The sequence below is a fragment of the Argentina silus genome, assembly GCF_951799395.1.
Source record: "Argentina silus genome assembly, chromosome: Y".
Taxonomy (NCBI): domain Eukaryota; kingdom Metazoa; phylum Chordata; class Actinopteri; order Argentiniformes; family Argentinidae; genus Argentina; species Argentina silus.
This window is the reverse complement of record NC_139654.1, coordinates 34,572,029-34,590,524: the sequence shown is the minus strand read 5'-3', so window position 1 is coordinate 34,590,524 and position 18,496 is coordinate 34,572,029. Positions and strand designations below refer to the sequence as shown.

The 18,496-nt window shown below is 43.6% G+C and overlaps 1 pseudogene across 1 annotated transcript in view; it reads left to right on the top strand.

Annotated features, from left to right (window-relative positions):
- Positions 1-17,362, top strand: part of LOC310824085 — a 91,710-nt pseudogene extending 74,348 nt beyond the window's left edge. The window contains exons 5-9 of the transcript in view: positions 2,118-2,256; positions 16,259-16,328; positions 16,710-16,756; positions 16,978-17,036; positions 17,320-17,362. The product of the transcript in view is annotated as an uncharacterized misc_RNA (transcript). The remainder of the gene's footprint in view (positions 1-2,117; positions 2,257-16,258; positions 16,329-16,709; positions 16,757-16,977; positions 17,037-17,319) is intronic.
- Positions 17,363-18,496: the final 1,134 nt, after the last annotated feature.

The window sequence follows — 18,496 nt, the reverse complement described above, 5'->3', positions numbered from 1 at the left end:
CAGGTACCGCCTCATGCTACCAGTAGTGACAAGGACACTAGCAGAACACAAAACTAGAGAAGAATCAGTCAGGAAGGATAAGGAGAGAGCAATTGTCTGTGGCCACCACATGCAAAACCATTACCTTTTTGGGGGTTGTCTTGCTTTTGCCTCTCCAGTGCACCTGTTGTCACTTTCATTTGCACCAAAGCAGGTGAAATTGATTTACAATCACTTGTGCTTCTTAAATGGGCAGATTGATATCCCTGAAGTTTAGCTGACTTGGTGTTCCACTGTGACGATTAAGTGTTCCCTTAATTTTTTTGAGCAGTGTGTGTTAATGTGTGTCTGTGTAAATTGTGGCCATGAAGGGATGCACATGGGCAGCAACAATACTCAAATAGTCTGTGGCATTCAAGCGATGATTGATTGGTAATAACGGGCCCAAAGTGTGCCAAGAAAACATTCCCCACACCATGAGAAGGTGTAGAGGTGTTCCTAATAAAGTCCAGTTGTGTGTGTATATCAATCATCGCTTGAATGCCACAGCCTATTTGAGTATTGTTGCTGACCATGTGCATCCCTTCATGGCCACAATTTATCCATCTTCTAATGGCTACTTCCAGCATGACAATGCACCATGTCACAAAGCAAAAGTCGTCTCAAACTGGTTTCATAAAAATGACAATGAGTTCAGTGTTCTTCAGTGGCCTTCCCAGTCACCGGATCTGAATCCAATAGAACACCTTTGGGATATGGTGGAAAGGGAGATTCACAGCTTGAAAGTGCACCTGAAAAATCTGCAGGAATTGCGTGATGCAGTCATGTCATCATGGACCAGAATCTCAAAGAAATGTTTCCAACATCTTGTGGAATCAATGCCACGTAGAATTGAGGCTGTTTTGAGAGCAAAGGAGGCCCTATCCAGTATTAGTATAGTGTTCCTAATAAAGTGTTTGGTGTGTGTGTATATGTTTCTTTTTTTATACATCCAGGGGCAGTAGATGTGTGTATTGTTCATAAAGTAATTGTCATACGGTTACAAGGGATTGCTAACGTGGCTGGTTTGGTTTCCTAGAGTAATTGGATAGACAGCCCTTGGGAACACTTGTCATTTTCTTTTGTTCTTGAGAAAGGGAGACAGTTTGAGTTTTTCATATTGATTTTCATTTAGATTTGAATGTGCCATTGTGAAACCAATGTTATTGGGGCAGTATATTGATAAGCATGATGTACTACAACGGTTAGACAGCCCAGATGAGCCCTCTAAGTGGGTTATGTCTGAGCTCAACAGTAACCCAAAGATGTTAAAGAATATATATAAAAAAAATAAAGTGGCCATCGCATTACAAGCTTCTTGTTTCTCAAAAAGAATATCTACACTAGAAAAGGAGAAGAGTGTACTACAGGTTCGGGTTGAACAGCAAGCTTCTGCAGTCAAAACATATCGATACCAGGCTAACCTGAGTGCAGATGAAGGATGTTTCTGGGCAAAAGGAAATCATTGCTGCCACACAAACAGCCTTAGAGGACACATCTGCAGCTTTAGCGAAAAAACTAGACCCCATGCACTTGTATCTCTGAATGGAGTTGCAAGAATAGAATCTGATGGGCAACCATTCAAGTGGTGGCTCACCTCAGAGTAGGGGTGAGGGGTTGATTTGGGATTCAGGATATAACATAACATCTGTCACAATACTCTTCACAAACATGACTCTGTAATATAGGGTAAACATTCCCAATCTTCACTATTGGCAATGCTTTCTGATGAAAGATTCAATCCAGCAAGCAAATAGAGGCCAGCCAGTCTCCTCAAACTCTTGTGAGCTTTAGATAACATTGCAGACCCCTCTTCCTTTGTTTAGTGACTTATATTCCTGTTTGTTGAAGCTGATGGTTCATTCCAATTCGTATTTGGATCCAGACATCCCTTATGTTCTGTCATACATGTGCATGATGTCATCATATAGACTTGTGTATGTGATGTATAATATACAATGTATGTTGAGGGGTTTTAATAGTGAAGATTTCAGCTGTACCCTGACCAGGGTGTATATACCATCTCTGTCTAGCTGTAATGTTTAGGTGTGTTATTTGTATTTGTACTTTCTAATGTTGTTTTTATTGTTCTCCCCCAGGCTGTACTTGGACCAGGATGTTGCTCTGCCAGAGGATGCGGTCCACAAGTACAGCGACTCTGCCCTGGTAAGGCTTAACAAAACCATCACAGACCTGCGGTGTGTCTTCCTGGTCAAAGACCTGGTGGATTCACTCAAGGTGAGAGGAGCATCTGATAGAGAGGCTTTTTGAAAGCTAAATGCTAAGTGGGATGCTTGGGACGAATCGACTCTGACGTCACCCCATTGAATTCCAAATGTTAAATGGTTAGGGTTTAGGGTAGGGTCGTCCCAAGGATCCTGTTATGGATTGGCCATCTAAATTTGTCCCTTCGAAGATACCGTCACGTATCCCTTATGTACCTTGTGTGTTATGCTGATTCCGGAGTTCTGACAAGAATACAATTACCCATAAGAAATACTCCTCCGTCTCATGCCTTTTTATTAACAGTGATACTCCAGTAAAAGTAGGAGTGTACAACAAACTGGCGACAAGGTAATACGTTCCCGCGTTGTGTTTATTATTTTCGGTAGAAAGTCCGACGTGAGCAAGTTTTTCACGGATGTACAGCACGAGGTTGTGGCTAACTTCGCTACTAGCTAGCAAGCTAGCGACTGCATTGTAGAGAAGACGACGCTCGAACAGAGGACAGGAATCTCCGCAGTGGAAAGGAGACAAAGAAAATGGAGAAAGGAAGGACAGTAAGTTCAACGAAACAACAAATGAAGATAGACAAAGTGGACTGGCTAAAAAGGAAAATTAGCATAAAGATCATAGGATAAGGCTGATTGCTGAAGCCTGTGTGGGCTTCCAGGGGTCCAGTGCTATCTGGATGACCTCATCACAGGTCCAGATGAGCAGTCCCACTTAAGGAACCTGGATGCAATCTTACAAAGACTGGAGGATTATGGTCTGAGAGTAAAGAAGACTAAATGTGTTTTTTTCAGATCTTCTGTTGAGTACATAGGCCATGTAATTGACAGTAACAGACTCCACAAGGCCCCGTCAAAGGTGAAGGCTATTGTGGATGCACCGTCCTCGAAGAATGTGAGTCACCTGAGTTCATTCTTTGGCCTGCTGACATATTACGCAAAGTTCGTGCCTAACCTAGCTAATAAGCTGAAGCCACTGCATGAGCTCTTAAACAAAAGCAAGATATGGAAGTGGACAGACAAATGTGAGGCAGCTTTCAGAGAACTCAAGTTGGCCCTCTCTGAATCAGAGGCCCTCACTCATTTCGACCCCAAACTACCACTTCAGTTGGCATGTGACGCCTCGCCGTATGGTGTGGGTGCAGTAGTGTCACACATCTTACCATCTGGGGAAGAGAGGCCAATTGCCTTCACATCGAGGACCTTGAGCCAGGCAGAAAGCAGGTACGCACAGATTGAGCGTGAAGCACTGTCTATAATATTTGGAGTAGAGAAAATCTTTTTGGCAGGAAATTTACGCTACTGACTGACCTCTATCTTTGGTCCCCACACTGGCATACCGTCACTGGCAGCCAGTCACATGCAGAGATGGACTCTGTTATTGTCTGCTCACCAGTATGACATAAAGTATAGGAAAGCAGACTGGCACGGTAACACAGATGGGCTCTCCAGGCTCCACTTGCCTGTCAGACACTCTGAACCAACACAAGCCGAGATATTCTACTTCGTGCAAGTGCCTGCTGCTTCCGTGACCTCGTCTCATGGGAAGAAACACACGCGCTGATCCAGTCCTGTCTGAGGTTATGGACATCATCACCGGTGGAAGGAGAGGAGAGATGACACAGAGTTTGAAGCCTTACCTGGTGAGAAGGAAAGAGCTGTCAGTCCAGTCTGGATGCTTATTGTGGGGCTATCGTGTCATCATTCCACCGCCACTAAGAGAGAAAGTGCTTGATGAGCTCCACTCTGGACACTGTGGTGTGGTGCGAATGAAAGAGATCGCACACAGCTATTTCTGGTGGCCAGGCCTGGACGCAGCTATAGAGGAAAAAGCAAAGTTATGTTCTGCCTGCCAGAAATTGAGAAACCTCCCACAGCTGGCTCCATTACACACCCATGGGACTGGCCTGAAGAACCGTGGCAAAGAGTCCATATAGACTTTGCTGGACCACTGGAGAACTACAGTCATGAGAAAAAGTTAGGACACCCCCCAAAATATTAAGTTATTCTCTTAAAAATATGGACATATCAATATGTTATCTTCTTTCTAACAATGTCTATAGATAAAGGGGATGTAATTGAACAAAAAACTATGAAAATGTAACTTTGTAATCATTTATTTAACGAAAAATTAACAATAATGCCAATTCCTACTGAGGAAAAAGTTAGGACACCCTATGCCCTAATAGCTAGTATTGCCCCCCTTGGCTGAAATAACCTCAATTAGACGTTTCTTATAACTGTCTACAGGTCTCTGACATCAATTGGGAGAAGGTTTTTCCCACTCCTCCTTGCAGAATTCTTTCAGCTGTGTGATGTTCGAGGGGTGTCTTGCATGCACAGCCAGTTTCAAATCAATCCACAGCATCTCAATAAGATTAAGATCCGGGCTTTGACTTGACCATTCCAGAACTCTCAATTTATTTTTCTTGAGCCATTCCTTGGTAGATTTACTGGAATGTTTTGGGTCATTGTCATGTTGCATGGTCCACATCTGCTTCAGCTTCAACTTTCGAACAGATGGTCTCACATTTTCCTCAAGCACCCTCTGATACAATACAAAATTCATAGTGGATTCTATGATGGTGAGCTGACCAGGCCCTGCTGCAGAAAAGCAGCCCCAAACCATGACATTTCCACCCCCATGCTTCACAGTTGGTATGAGGTTCTTGTTCTCAAATGCTGTCTTGGTTTTGCGCCAAACATGTCTACTCTTACTGTGCCCAAATAGTTCAACTTTGGATTCATCTGTCCAAAGCACATTGTTCCAGAAGTTCTGGTCTTTCTCTAGGTGTTCTCTGGCAAACTTTAGTCTTGCCCTGATGTTTTTTTTTGACAGCAGGGGTTTCCTCCTTGCACACCTCCCATGTAATGCAAACTTGTTCAGTCTCTTTCTTATGGTGGATGCATGTACTTTGACATCAATTGTGGCAAGAGATACCTGTAGGTCTCGTGATGACATTCTGGGATTGTTGGAGACTTCTTTAAGCATCTTTCGGTCAGCTCTTAGGCTGAACTTGCTTGGGCGGCCTGACCTGGCCATGTTGGTGGTGGTTTTAAATGTTCTCCACTTGTAAATTATTTTCCAGACAGTGGAATGGCCAATTTCGAATAGTTTGGAGATCTTTTTATATCCCTTCCCAGACTCATATGCATCTACAATTTTTCTTCTGAAGGCCTCAGAGAGCTCTTTTGATCTCGCCATGGTGATGCAACTCACTTCAACAATCAAGAGCAAACCAAACTAAATATCTGAGGCTTAAATAGGACAGGCTCCTCCAAAATCCTCTGTAACGATGTTCTAATCATTTGCACCTGATGTGGTGCTCTTTATTATAATTTTAGGCATTTTAAGTGGAACTAAATGTGGGGGTGTCCTAACTTTTTCCTCACAAGAAGATTGCATTTCTATTAATTACATTTTACCAATCATTTTTTAAATAATTTGTTTCAGTTGTATTTGTTTAGTTATATTACCTCAATTTTTCAATATTGTTCAAATGAATATCAAATGTCCATATGTTTGAATATGTTGAAGAAGACAAAGGTTTTCATAGGGTGTCCTAATTTTTTCTCATGACTGTATAAGAAACGTCTAATTGAGGTTATTTCAGCCAAGGGGGGCAATACTATTTGTAATAATGCTGGCTGAATTCCTATTACCAATCCTGACAGACTGCGGCCTGCCAGTCAAAAAGTCTAGGAGCCAGTCACAGAGGGTGGGGTGCAGGCCAAGTGTGGACATTTTGTGGATGAGTCTGTGGGGGATGACCGTATTAAAAGCGGAGCTGTAGTCTACAAAGAGCGTCCTGATGTAGGAGTCTTTGTTTTCCAGGTGGGAGAGGGAATAATGGAGGACAGCAGCGATAGCGTCTGAGGTGGACCTGTTGGGCCGGTAGGCATACTGCAGGGGGTCTAGGGTGTCCGGTATGCTGCTCTTAATGTGTGCCAGTACCACTCTCTCAAAACGCTTCATGATGATTGGAGTGAGTGCTACTGGCCTGTAATCATTCAGGCAGGCAGGTTGGCTCTTCTTGGGAAGGGGGACGATGTTTGTAGTCTTGAAGCAGGAGGGAACGGTGGAAGATGGAGGTGAGAACATCAGCCAGCTCGTTGGCACATGCTCTGAGAGCCCGCCCAGGGATGTTGTCTGGTCCTGCTGCCTTGCGGGGGTTGATCTTCCTCAGGGCTTTGTTTACCTGGCCTGATGAGATGGTTAGTGGAGGGGAGGGGGGTCGGGTGGTCCCGGCACATCCGCCCGGATCAGCAGTAGAATAGAAGCCGTCCAGCTTCTCTCTGTACTGCCTCTTGGCCGCTGTAATGGCTTTTTTCAGTCCATACTTCGCAGCTTTGTACTCCGTCTCATTGCCTGATCTAAATGCAAGAGAGCGAGCACGCAGCATGTGGCGTACCTGACTGTTTATCCAGGGCTTCTGGTTGGGAAACTTCCTGACTTGTATGGTGGGCATGATGTTGTCGACACAAGTGCTAATGTACCCAGTCACATACTCAGCATAGTCCTGTATGCTGACAGAAGAGTCCTCCAGCGTGGCTGCAGCTTTAAACACATCCCAGTCTGTCCGAGCAAAACAGTCCTGCAGGGTGCTCTCAGTCTCTGGGGTCCAGAGTTTGACTTGTTTAGTGACAGGGTTTATCTGTTTCAGTCTTTGTCTGTAGGCTGGATACAGGAACAATGAGATGTGGTCCGAGTGTCCAAAGTGGGGGCGGGGTGCAGCCTTGTATGCACTGCGTATACTACTGTAAACATGATCCAGTGTGTTCTTCTCACGGGTGGGAATATCCACATGTTGATAGTATTTGGGAAATACAGTCCGTAAATTGCACTGGTTAACCCATTTGTGCCGGATGCTGCGCGACGCAACATTGCATCTACCGCCGGTTGCTGCGTTGCGCAACTTTGAATCTACCGCCAGTTGTTGCGTGGCGCAGCATTTTTGATTTGTCGTACTTTTCATGAGTGCAGCAAACCACGTGAGTGGCAAATGTCGTGTGGTTCGCCGAAAATCAATCAGACATACACGTGCGTTTTAAAAAATCTACAATAAACGCACGTGTATGTCTGATTGATTTTCGTGATTTTCGGCGAACCACACGACATTTGGGTGCTCACGTGGTTTTAAAAAATCAACAAGACCCACCTCATGTGTATTTGAACCAATGACAGTGCATTATATGCTGCACTCATGAAAATTACGACAAATCAAAAATGGCGGTAGATTCAAAGTTGCGCAATGCAGCAACCGGCGGTATTCGTCGCGCGGCTAATGGGTTAAAGTCGCCGGCGGTGATAAAAACAGCATCAGGATGAGCAGTCTCTAACGCGCTGATAGCTTCGTGGAGTTTGCTGAGCGCTACCGTGGAATTAGCTCGCGGGGGGATGTAAACAGCGGCCAAAAACACAGCAGTAAATTCCCTCGGTAGATAATAGGGACGGCATTTCAGCAGCAAAAACTCCACATCTGACTCTTTCCTTTGGAGTCTGGTATTGGTGTCTGTCAACATGAAGACCAAAGAGTTGTCACTGCAGGTCAAGCCAGAAATCAGAAAGAAGCCATCATAAAAGTATTTTATATTTATATTTGATGATATGTGTTAATTTCTCTACATCTACACCTCTACAACAGTCTTGCTGCCGGGGAAAATAGACTTGAAGTGTAAAACTATGCTGCTTCAAGCGAGCCTCGCTTCACAGACGTGCTGCTTTCGCATGCTAACCCTAGCATGTCTCATGGATCACCATGAGTTGTGTGGTGGAAGTCTAGGATTTACCACTCTGTACTTTAGCTCTTCTGAGGTAAGAATCAAGAAACAAATCCTGAGTAGCCACAATATCTGAGTCCGGTATTTATTGTTTGCAAACAAGAGAAAAGAGCGTAACAGCAGCCCAGCGTAGATCCGGGGTTCCGTTCAGCGCAAGTCTGAAGAGACAATTATCAGGGTTAGATAGATAGATAGATAGATAGATAGATAGATAGAAACTTTATTTATCCCAGGGGGAAATTCAGGTTCCAAGTAGCATACAGACATAGGGGTATCACACATAACATACACATACAACATACAACATTAGCAGCATTTTATACAGGCGAGGTGCAGTTGTAAATGTCTTTGCAGTTCGGTGAGGTGCAAAAAGGTAAGGCAGACAGTGCAATTATAGCATTAAATAGTGATGGGCAAATGAAGCTTTTGTGAAGCACTGAACCACTTGTGCCAATTGTTTCGAAAATGGGTTCATTACTCGAAGCTTCAGTTACAGTGACCTCTCCTGGCGAAGTGCAAGGCTGCAGTCAAATTAGGCAGGCTAGTTGGTGGACAGGAGGCTTTTAATTACACGCACGCACGCACGCACGAACACACACACCTCAATGAGCAGTGTTGGAGAAACTACTTTACTTTTGTAGAAAAGATCTTTTGTTCTGAAGCATCTTTGCTTTGATCAACCTTGGATTTAAAGTATTGTGAAAGGCCCGTTAGCAATTCCGCCAAGGGAGTTACCGCTCTTGGTGTTGTGGCTAGCGCGGCCGGTTTGTAAGTGAAAGATTGCGAGTTCGATACCCGCTTAAGGCAAGCTGCTCTACCACGCCGTTCGCTACAGCATCTTTGCTTTGATGAAATTCTTTGATGCACACACACACTAAGACTGAATATCATGTTCTATTTACAAATAAAGATTGATGAATGTGTGTATTGTGTTATTCAGGAGAGAGTGCTGGGGAAAATATGGCATAGGTTGGGTGTGTTTGTGTAACTATGGCAGGGGGTGATTATGTGGGATGGGGAACACTCAAAGATTACAAGAAGAACACTCAGAGAATACAAACGCAATACCAACAACTCAACAGCAACAACGCACCTACTACGACAATCCACAAATTGTGCATTGTTTAGAGCGGTTATAAAGTGTTGAGGCACTCAAATTCAAAACTGTCGCAACCTTTCACCTGTCAGAATCGAGACGAGGCAGTGCCAGTGAATCACCTGATTGGACCGCGAACCAGTCAGGTGATTCATTCAGGCAACGAAGCAGTTGCTGCTTCGGACGTCATATGTCACGTGATTTTTTTCGCACCAAAGCAAGCTTCGAAGCAGTGCTTCGATAAAATTGTTGGTCAGTGTTTGAAGCACGTATCGAAGCTTCAGTGTCAAACTGCCATCACTAGCATTAAATACTAAAAACTAAATACGGGCTACATAAATATGGACTATTTTAAAGTGCATTTAGTCCAGGCTGGTGGAGGGAGGTAGGGGCTGTGTATGAGACCTAGCATAGCTAGTAAACATTGTAGATAATGAGGTGAAACAGTGACATGATAGTGATATGATACCGAGGGTGGAGGTTATGCAGAGAAGTCCATCTCTTTGCCCTTGATTGACCTATTGTAGAGTTGTATGGCTCTGGGGACAAATGATTTAGTCAGTCTGTCAGTTTTGCTTGTCAGTGCTCGTAGCCTCCAGCTGATCAAGCTCTTCTGCTGGATGATGGTGTGGTACAGTGGGTGACCTTCATTGTCCATGATGGTGAGCAGTTTGCTCAGAGTTCTTTTTTCCATTACTGAAGTGATGCTCTCCAGTTCAGCTCCCACAACAGAGCCAGCTTTCCTTACCAGCCTGTCCAGTCGTCCGGCATCCCTCTTCTTAGTGCTTCCTCCCCAGCACACCACTGCATAGAAGAGAACGCTGGCGACCACAGACTGGTAAAACATCCCTAGGAGTTTGCTGCAGACATTGAAGGACCGCAGCCTCCTCAGGAAGTACAGCCGGCTCTGTCCCTTCTTGTAAATCGCATCAGTGTTGGCTGACCAGTCCAGTTTATTGTCCAGGTGGACCCCCAGATACTTATATGTGCTGACCATCTCCACATTGACTCCCTCAATGGAGACTGGTAGCAGAGCGGGCTTAGACCTACGGAAATCCACCACCATCTCCTTGGTCTTTGTAGTGTTGAGTTGTAGGTGGTTGCTGTACTCCCCCTCCTGCCCATCTCTGATCCACCCCACAATTGCCGTATCGTCCGAAAACTTCTGCATGTGGCATGACTCTTTGTTGTAGCAGAAGTCAGACGTGTACAGGGTGAACAGGACAGGAGAGAGCACAGTTCCCTGTGGTGCTCCGGTGTTGCATACCACAGTGTCCGAGAGGCAGTCCTTCAGTCTGACAAACTGTGGCCGCCCTGTCAGGTAGTCAGTGATCCAGGATACCAGGTGGGCGTCCACACCCATCTGCAGGAGCTTGTCTCCTAATCTGAGGGGTTGGATGGTGTTGAAAGCACTGGAAAAATCAAAGAACATGATTCTCACAGCGCTTTTCCCTTTGTCCAGGTGAGAATGCGTCCTGTGCAGTAGATATGTGATGGCATCGTCCACTCCAACCTTCTCCTGGTATGCAAACTGTAGTGGGTCCAGTGCATGGCTAACCTGGGGTCTGAGTGTATGTAGAAGCAGTCTCTCCATTGTTTTCATAATGTGTGAGGTGAGTGCGACAGGCCTGAAGTCATTGAGTTCTTTTGCATGTGGCTTTTTTGGGACAGGGATAAGACATGATGTCTTCCACAGTGTTGGGGCCCTACCAAGACGTAGACTCAGGTCAAATAAGTACCTCAGCGGCTCTCCCAGTTCGGCAGCGCAGGTCTTGAGCAGTCTGGGACACACTTTGTCTGGACCCGCTGCCTTCCTGGGGTTAAGTCGCTTTAGTCCCGATCTCACCTGGTCTGCCGTGATTGTAGGGGGGAGGGGCTGGGAGGCTGGGGGGGGTGGGTGGTGGGGTGGCTCTTTGTCCCTGGGCGCTCCAGTAGACAGTGGCTGATGGCTGGTGATTGAGGTCGGTGACGCCTTTGAAGATGGGGGGCTGTGTGAGATGGGGGAGAGGTGTAGAATGGCCCTGCACGCCGACAGAGACAGCTCCTGGAGAGGGGGTGGGGTAGGCCACCGCAGCTGGGTGGTTGAACCTGTTGTAGAACTGGGTTGTCTTTTATACAGTTTGAACATAATAGTAGGCGCCGCCACGGCTATCGGCTGATGGGCTTGTGCTTACGTGAGAAAGGGCGGGAGAGAATGAACAATGGGGAGACTCTCTTACTGATCAATCAGCGCTTTCTTACTGATTAATCAGCGTTCAACATTTCACACCTATCGGCAGGATGCGCCTGTCCCCCCATTATTGCTCTCTCTCACCACTCCCTCCGAAACCACCGCTGTTCACATGGTAAATTATACATTGCTTCTCAGAACAATGGCTATAGAACTTTAGAGGTGTGGCAAGAGAAAATTTAATCACAGTAGTTACACAAGTTGTATCAGTCATATGAAAGTGTATAACCTGAAAATAGTTTTATGAATGTATTTTCCATAACAGTTGCTAAACTGCTTTTGACGTTACGGAGACGTTACGGTGCCGTAACGGCGTTGGTGTAGTTTGGCCCTTATGGCCTGTGGGTGGAAACTGCTCCGGAACCTATTGGTGCGGGTCTGGATGCACCGGTACCACTTCCCGGATGGAAGAAGAGAGAACAGGGTGTGGCTGGGGTGGCTGCTGTCCCTGATGATCTCCCCGGCCTTCCTCTTGCACCTCTCGGAGTAAATGTCCTGAATGGCTGGGAGCTCACGGCCCGGGGTAGACTGGGCCGTTTTCACCACCCTCTGTGTTAGAGCCTTACAGTCAAGGGCGGTGCAGCTGCCGTACCAGGCGGTGATGCAACAGGTCAGGATACTCTCTGTGGTGCAGCTGTAAAAGTTTGTGAGGATCTGGGGGTCCATGCCAAATTTCCTCAGCCGTCTGAGGAAAAACAGGCGCTAATGCACCATCTTGATCACAGAATGAGTGTGTTGTGACCATGTTAGGTCCTTTGTGATGTGGACACCAAGGAACTTGAAACTGTTGACTCTCCACTTCAGCCAACCACAGTGGTGTCATCAGCAAACTTGATGGAGTTGGAGCTGTGGGTTGCCTACACAGCCATTCAAAAAGACAAAACAAACAACAACTGAAGATGGCTGCAGTACAGGCCTGGCAGACCGTCACTAGAGAATATGCCCAGTCTCTGGTGGGGTCAATGGACCGCAGACTTGAGGCAGTTTTTGCATGCAAAGGATTGTCGACCAAATACGAAACATGGGTACTTTATTTGGACATTATATGATTTTTTCCCCAATATTGCTGGAGCCCTGGGATAGGGGAAGGCTTGTCATTTCTAAATGGTGAGGCCAATCTGAAAAAAGAAAACATTGAATTAAAGCGGAGAATCTAAACTTTTAACCCCATAGTAATTGTTTGATTTCAAATCCAAACTGTTGGAGTATAGAGCTAAAAGAAGACAAAATGCTTTCCAATACTTGGAGGGCACTGTATTGTAAATCACTGTCGTGATTTAGTGTTCTTTTGAATTGATGTGAGTTTAGGGAAATTAACTGTGGATAATACATTTTTAGCAGGTCCCATGCCCTGATACACCTTCAGATGAAATGCATTCACCCTGACATCTAATAGTTAGCCTTGCCCCTCTCTGGCATGGTGGGGGCTGGGGGGGCGTGGTTTGCCTAAACCAAATCATCTCAGATCTGTGTGGTTGTTCCTGGGCAGGAAAATATCAGAACAAGTATCAGCGTCTATCATGTAGGTCAGGGAGTCATGCCAGTGCTAGGATTATACAACATAACATGTCTATATGCAATGTTATGAACACTTCACCTCCCTGAATACACCTTGACAGAAAGAGTTGATGTTTTGATTCTGCTTCCCAGTGAAGTATGTTTACTTTAATTCCTTTTTAATTTGTACAGTGCTCACTACCTTAGCATCTCTCAAACATCCATGTATGGTGATGGGTTGCATTGGTATGCATATATGGTGATAGAGTGCATACGGGTCATTCCATAAATTAGGGTGCCAATGGCAGTTTTGTGGATGGTAAACTTGTGAGGGCTGTTCCAAATACATTTATTTAACTTGCACATTTTTTCTATGAGATTGCATTGAAATGTAGTGGGACAGCATATCTTGTGATGGAGAAGAGCACAGGATATTTCACAGGAACGCTTGTTACATCCTTGTATTGCCTTGGTGCCTTCACATATTTAGCAAACATCGTGTGACAAAACTGTACTTGTCTTTCCCTTCATATTTCATGGTGTTATTAATCATTATACATAATTTCATTATAATACCATGCCAAGTAAAAATGGAATCCTATGGCACTCCTTGCAGATCTCCTAGTCCCACTAAATTCCATTTGTTGAAATTTCTGTGATCAATCGCCATTCTACCGATACAGCACCTCTCAGACCACATGCAAAATGAATAGTCGTCATCATGGTTCCAACACTATCGTGATTAGTGCTGTTTTAGTTCTTATTTTATGTCTATTTTGTTATGATACAATAGTTTTGATCATCAGACGATAGTCTGTGGCATTCAAGCGATGATTGATTGGTATTAACGGGCCCAAAGTGTGCCAAGAAAACATTCCCCACACCATTACACCACCCCCACCATGAGAAGGTGTATAGGTGTTCCAAATAAAGTGCTCGGTGAGTGTATACACACACACTCCCTCACCTCAGACACAATTTTTCGATACGACTTGATATTAAATCTTTCTTTCTCCCATTCTCTATCCCTGTCCTTTCTGAGAGAGAGATGCATGTTCTATAAGAACAAGATGATGTGAAGTGATGGCCTAGCCTATAGCATTTTACACTCGTCACAGGTTCTTCAGGTTAAACAAGTCCTCAATACTGCCAATCCAAAAGTTGCAGGTTGTAGTGCAGGAAGCACAGTTTCTCTGCATTTTCTTCCTTCAGAGCTCCGTCTGTCCTCATAAATGTTCCAAATAGTGCTGAAAACCCTCTCACTTGGGACAGAGGAGGGTGGAGATGTATCTCCTTGCCTGTAGAGACAGTCCCTTAAAGCAGCCACTATTTTGGCTCTACCACTCAAGGGTTGCCTTGCCTTCCTGTCAATCACAAGCACTTTTGGGTAACGCTCCAGCTCTTCATTTATCCCCTCAGGTACCCCATGGATGAAAAGTCTGTGAAGTCAGCATACTATCATAGAGACTGTCTAGGAGACTGTGGGACTGTTCCTCCAGTCTAGGCCTTTTAGGGTCCCCCTCCTCACTGTTGGTTGCTGATGGTGTTCTGTCAGGTGTAGTAGTTGCCTGCATAATCTTCTCTGCCTCTTTCCGAAGCCAAGTTTTTGCTTGATTTACACTTGTTTGACAGGGGGCACTCTTTGTAGCGTGGGTCAAGTATGCATGCCAGCACCACCACTTTTGTCTCATCTTGGAAAACCTTTTCTCCAGGCTATCCAGCTATCCAGCACTTTCTTAAAGTGGCGGTCCAGCCAACTCCAATTGCCTTTAATACTGTCCAGGTAGATCTATTGACAGTGAAGCTGGGTAACATGGGTGTAAATCATACACTCATAACATGGATATATAACTTCTTTATTGAGAGGCAACAGTATGTTCATGGAGGACAGTCATCTGTCATCAGCACTCAGACTGGGGTACCACAAGGTTGTGTCCTTTCACCTTTGCTGTTCACATTGTATACCAATGACAGTGTTAGTCATCAGGATAATTGTACAATGATAAAATTTGCCGATGATGTGACTCTGATAGGCCTTTTAACTGACAATGAGACCAGTTATAGAGCTGAGATTAATCACTTCTACAACTGGTGCTCAAATAACTCATTGATCTTAAACACAAAGAAAACTAAAGAAATTGTCATTGATTTCAGAAAAAACTCCTCTCTGTCCCCGGTAATTATGAACAACACAACCATTGAAAGCATACAGGAGTACAAGTACCTGGGCACTATCATTGAAAGCAAACTGACATGGAATGCTAACACCAATGCTAGTTTTGCAAAGGCTCAACAACGCCTCTACTTTTTAAGGAAACTCAGAAGTTTTAATGTGGACAGAACTATGCTGACACTGTTTTACAAGACCTTCATTCAGAATATTTTGACCTTTTGTATTCAGTGTTGGGGAGGAGCATTGTCTGTACAAAATAAGAACAAACTAGACAGGGTTGTTAAACTGGGTGGCAAGATAACTGGCGAACCAATGTGTAGTATTACTTACATGACAGATCAGTACACTACGAATTTAGCAAATAAGATCATAGCAGATCCACTGCAACCTCTATGGTATATAGCGTTGATTACATGATCTCCCAAATGATGCCATTTATGATGTTTCTATGATGTTTTTATTATGTTTTTTACAATGCTTATGTTTTGTTATGTTTGATGTCTCTTGATGTTTAAGCTCCTTGTGCAAAGCGAATTCCCCATAGGGGCAATAAAGGCTTCATTCATTCAATTGCTCTGATTTCAGCTACACCCATTAGGTGTACAAGGTAACAACAAACTGCTGTGAGATATTATTTCCTGTCAAAATCATCACAACACAAAACTGCTTTATCTTTTGCCTACATTTATCTCGAAACGGGGAGCATGCCGACTGGCTGGGCGTGGTAATATAAATGATTATTATTATATTCAGAGCAGAAAATTAATGACACAAACTGAGCTCTTTGCTTTGTGAGCGCACTGTGTCCATATACACTAGCCTACTGATGAAATGCACGGAATCAACTGAGAAACATTATGTCCAAATTGAAACTCATAAGCTCATGAGTTCTGCCTCAATCCATGTGTTGCAGTCACAGCGCATTCCTTGTATGTAGTCAGTGAGTCCGCAGATAAAATGCTAATATCTGCTGGCAAAACTATGTTTTGACACATTCTCAAAACAAGTGCAACACCTTATGCCTGCATTGTTTTACTTCGTTAATTTTTATCAGAGGAATATGTGCCGAAACCAATATTTCTGTGAAAGGCCAGTATCGGCAGATAATATCGGTGCTCCGATGTATCTGTCAGGCTCGAGTGCTGTGCTTATGAACACATTGAAGGATTGTTGAATACTGTATTTCAAAGATGTGCAATTTAAACCTATCATTGCTTTTTCTCTCTCTTCAGTTTGCTGTGCTCATGTGGATTCTCACCTATGTTGGTGCCTTGTTCAACGGACTCACTCTCCTGATTATTGGTAAGACAGAGCTTTTATTTCCTGTATCATAGTAAACTGTGATAGAAAAAAAGCTATTTTCATGATACCTACAGTAGTTCTATAACTCTAGTGCATAGTCAGCATAGTGCTTGGTAATGCTCTCAGCCTCTCTTGTGACTGCTTTAGCTCCTCTCTCACTCTAGCCCAATGTAGTAACTGTTAACTCTAACAGCTCTAAGCTGTGGGTATTTCAGGAAACCATGTTAAAGGCCTGATTCAGACGTGTAGCGTACACACCAGTTTACTAGGACTGTGAAAGGTTTTGATACTACTTTAAGACTGATTTTGTCTGTCATTATTCTGTTCTAGGAAAAGCAAACAAATTATCTCACCTTTTGTTTCTTTCCCCCTTCTTACCAGGACTGGTGGGAGTGTTCAGCTGTCCTATCGTCTATGAGAAGTACCAGGTATGAATACCTTATGACACCATCACCACAACTTGTTTTTCCTTTCACTAAGCCAGGAATTGGAAAGGAACCTCTGTATTTTGGTGCAGTAAGCATCCTTGTGTTTTTGTATATTAAGCTCAATATCAATGTTGAGTTCAAGTAAAAGTAAAAGAAGCAAAAGTTGGTGTTCTTCTAGATTTCATGTAATGATTGTGTTGTAATGTTTTATTGTGTTTCAGGTACAAATTGACCATTACATTGGCCTGGTGAACAACCAGATCAAATACATTGTTGGAAAGTAAGTAAATACTGTTGGATGAAATAAGATATAATATCTGCTGAAATTCATGAAACAAACATTTAAAAAAAATGTGTTGTAGGAATGGAAGAGGAAAGTGCTTGTCTCCATTTTGTCTCCTTTTTATTTATCAGTTATGATCCTACAAATGGCTACTCTAGAATATTGGATGTAGCAGTGGTGGTTGTAGAGAGGTGTTGTTTTGTTATTGAGGCGTGTCCTGGAGTGACATAATCTCCAGTGAGAACCTTACTTAAATCCCTGTCCCTTCTGTCTCCTCCAGGATCCAAGCCAAAGTCCCTGGACTGAAGCGCAAGGCTGATTGAATAATGCGTCTGTCCGTGAAAGTCCTGTGATTGAGAATTCCAGTGTTCCCTGGAAAACATCCTGGGTTATCAGTTATTGTATTGTTTTGTTTTTTTGCACCAGCTCAAAAGCATACCCTGCTGTTGATGAAATAAAGTGCTGTAATGGCCATTTATCTGGTTCGAAACACTAGTTTGTGTGAATGTAAAACCAACACAAGCATTGTATTCTAATCTAGCACATTATGCGTTTTGGGAAAATAACTGCACCATGAGCTGGGTTGTTTTCACCCACTGTTTGGAAAATTGGGAACAAAGTATTTCTTTCTTCTTCTTTTTTTTTTTCACATTTTTTTTACAATTGTGGAGAACCAACACCTGTGGTGTTTTTGGTATGATGAAGTATTTTTGATTTTACTGTTTTATTGGTCTACTGTAGTTTCACAAAGCTTCTAGCTCTCTTCAGTGGTGCCTGAGCGTGTGCTCAACAACCTTGTCACTATGCTTAACTGAGGTCTATAAACACTGGCCAGCCAGTTGGGCATCCATAGTACTTCATACTTCTGTGTATTTCTAGCTAGAAACATTTGGAGACTTTGTTGAGAAAATGAGGACATAATTTCACCTCATTACAGCTGCCTAGTTAATAAACTCTGGAAGAACATGTTTACAAACATCCAAGTTAAGAAAAAAAACGAAAAAAAAACATTACTGTCTTTTTTTTAAATTATGTAACTTGGAAACTTTGTTATGCAGGTAATTGTAAGTGATACTTCATAGAATTGTGATGAACTCTTCTGAGAACTGTTTGTGGAATGCATTGTGAAATATTAACAATTATCAATAAAGCTTCTAGACTGTCTTATGTATTTCTCTGTATTTTTACTGTAGGGCATTGTATAGCATTTGTGTATGAAATGTGCCATACAAATGGTTTGATTTGATCTGTATTTCTTTGAAGATCAGATTGAAAGTGGAAAAGTAAGCCATCAGAAACTATAAATGCTGTGTGCCCTGTCCAGAAAGGAACCCTAGCGCCTACTCCCAAGACACGTGTAGATCACAAATGATTGTCTATAGGTATTGTTGAGATGAATATTATACTTGGCCTATCAGAGGGAAAGGTGAAGCTATTACCATCTTGCCTGTACATAT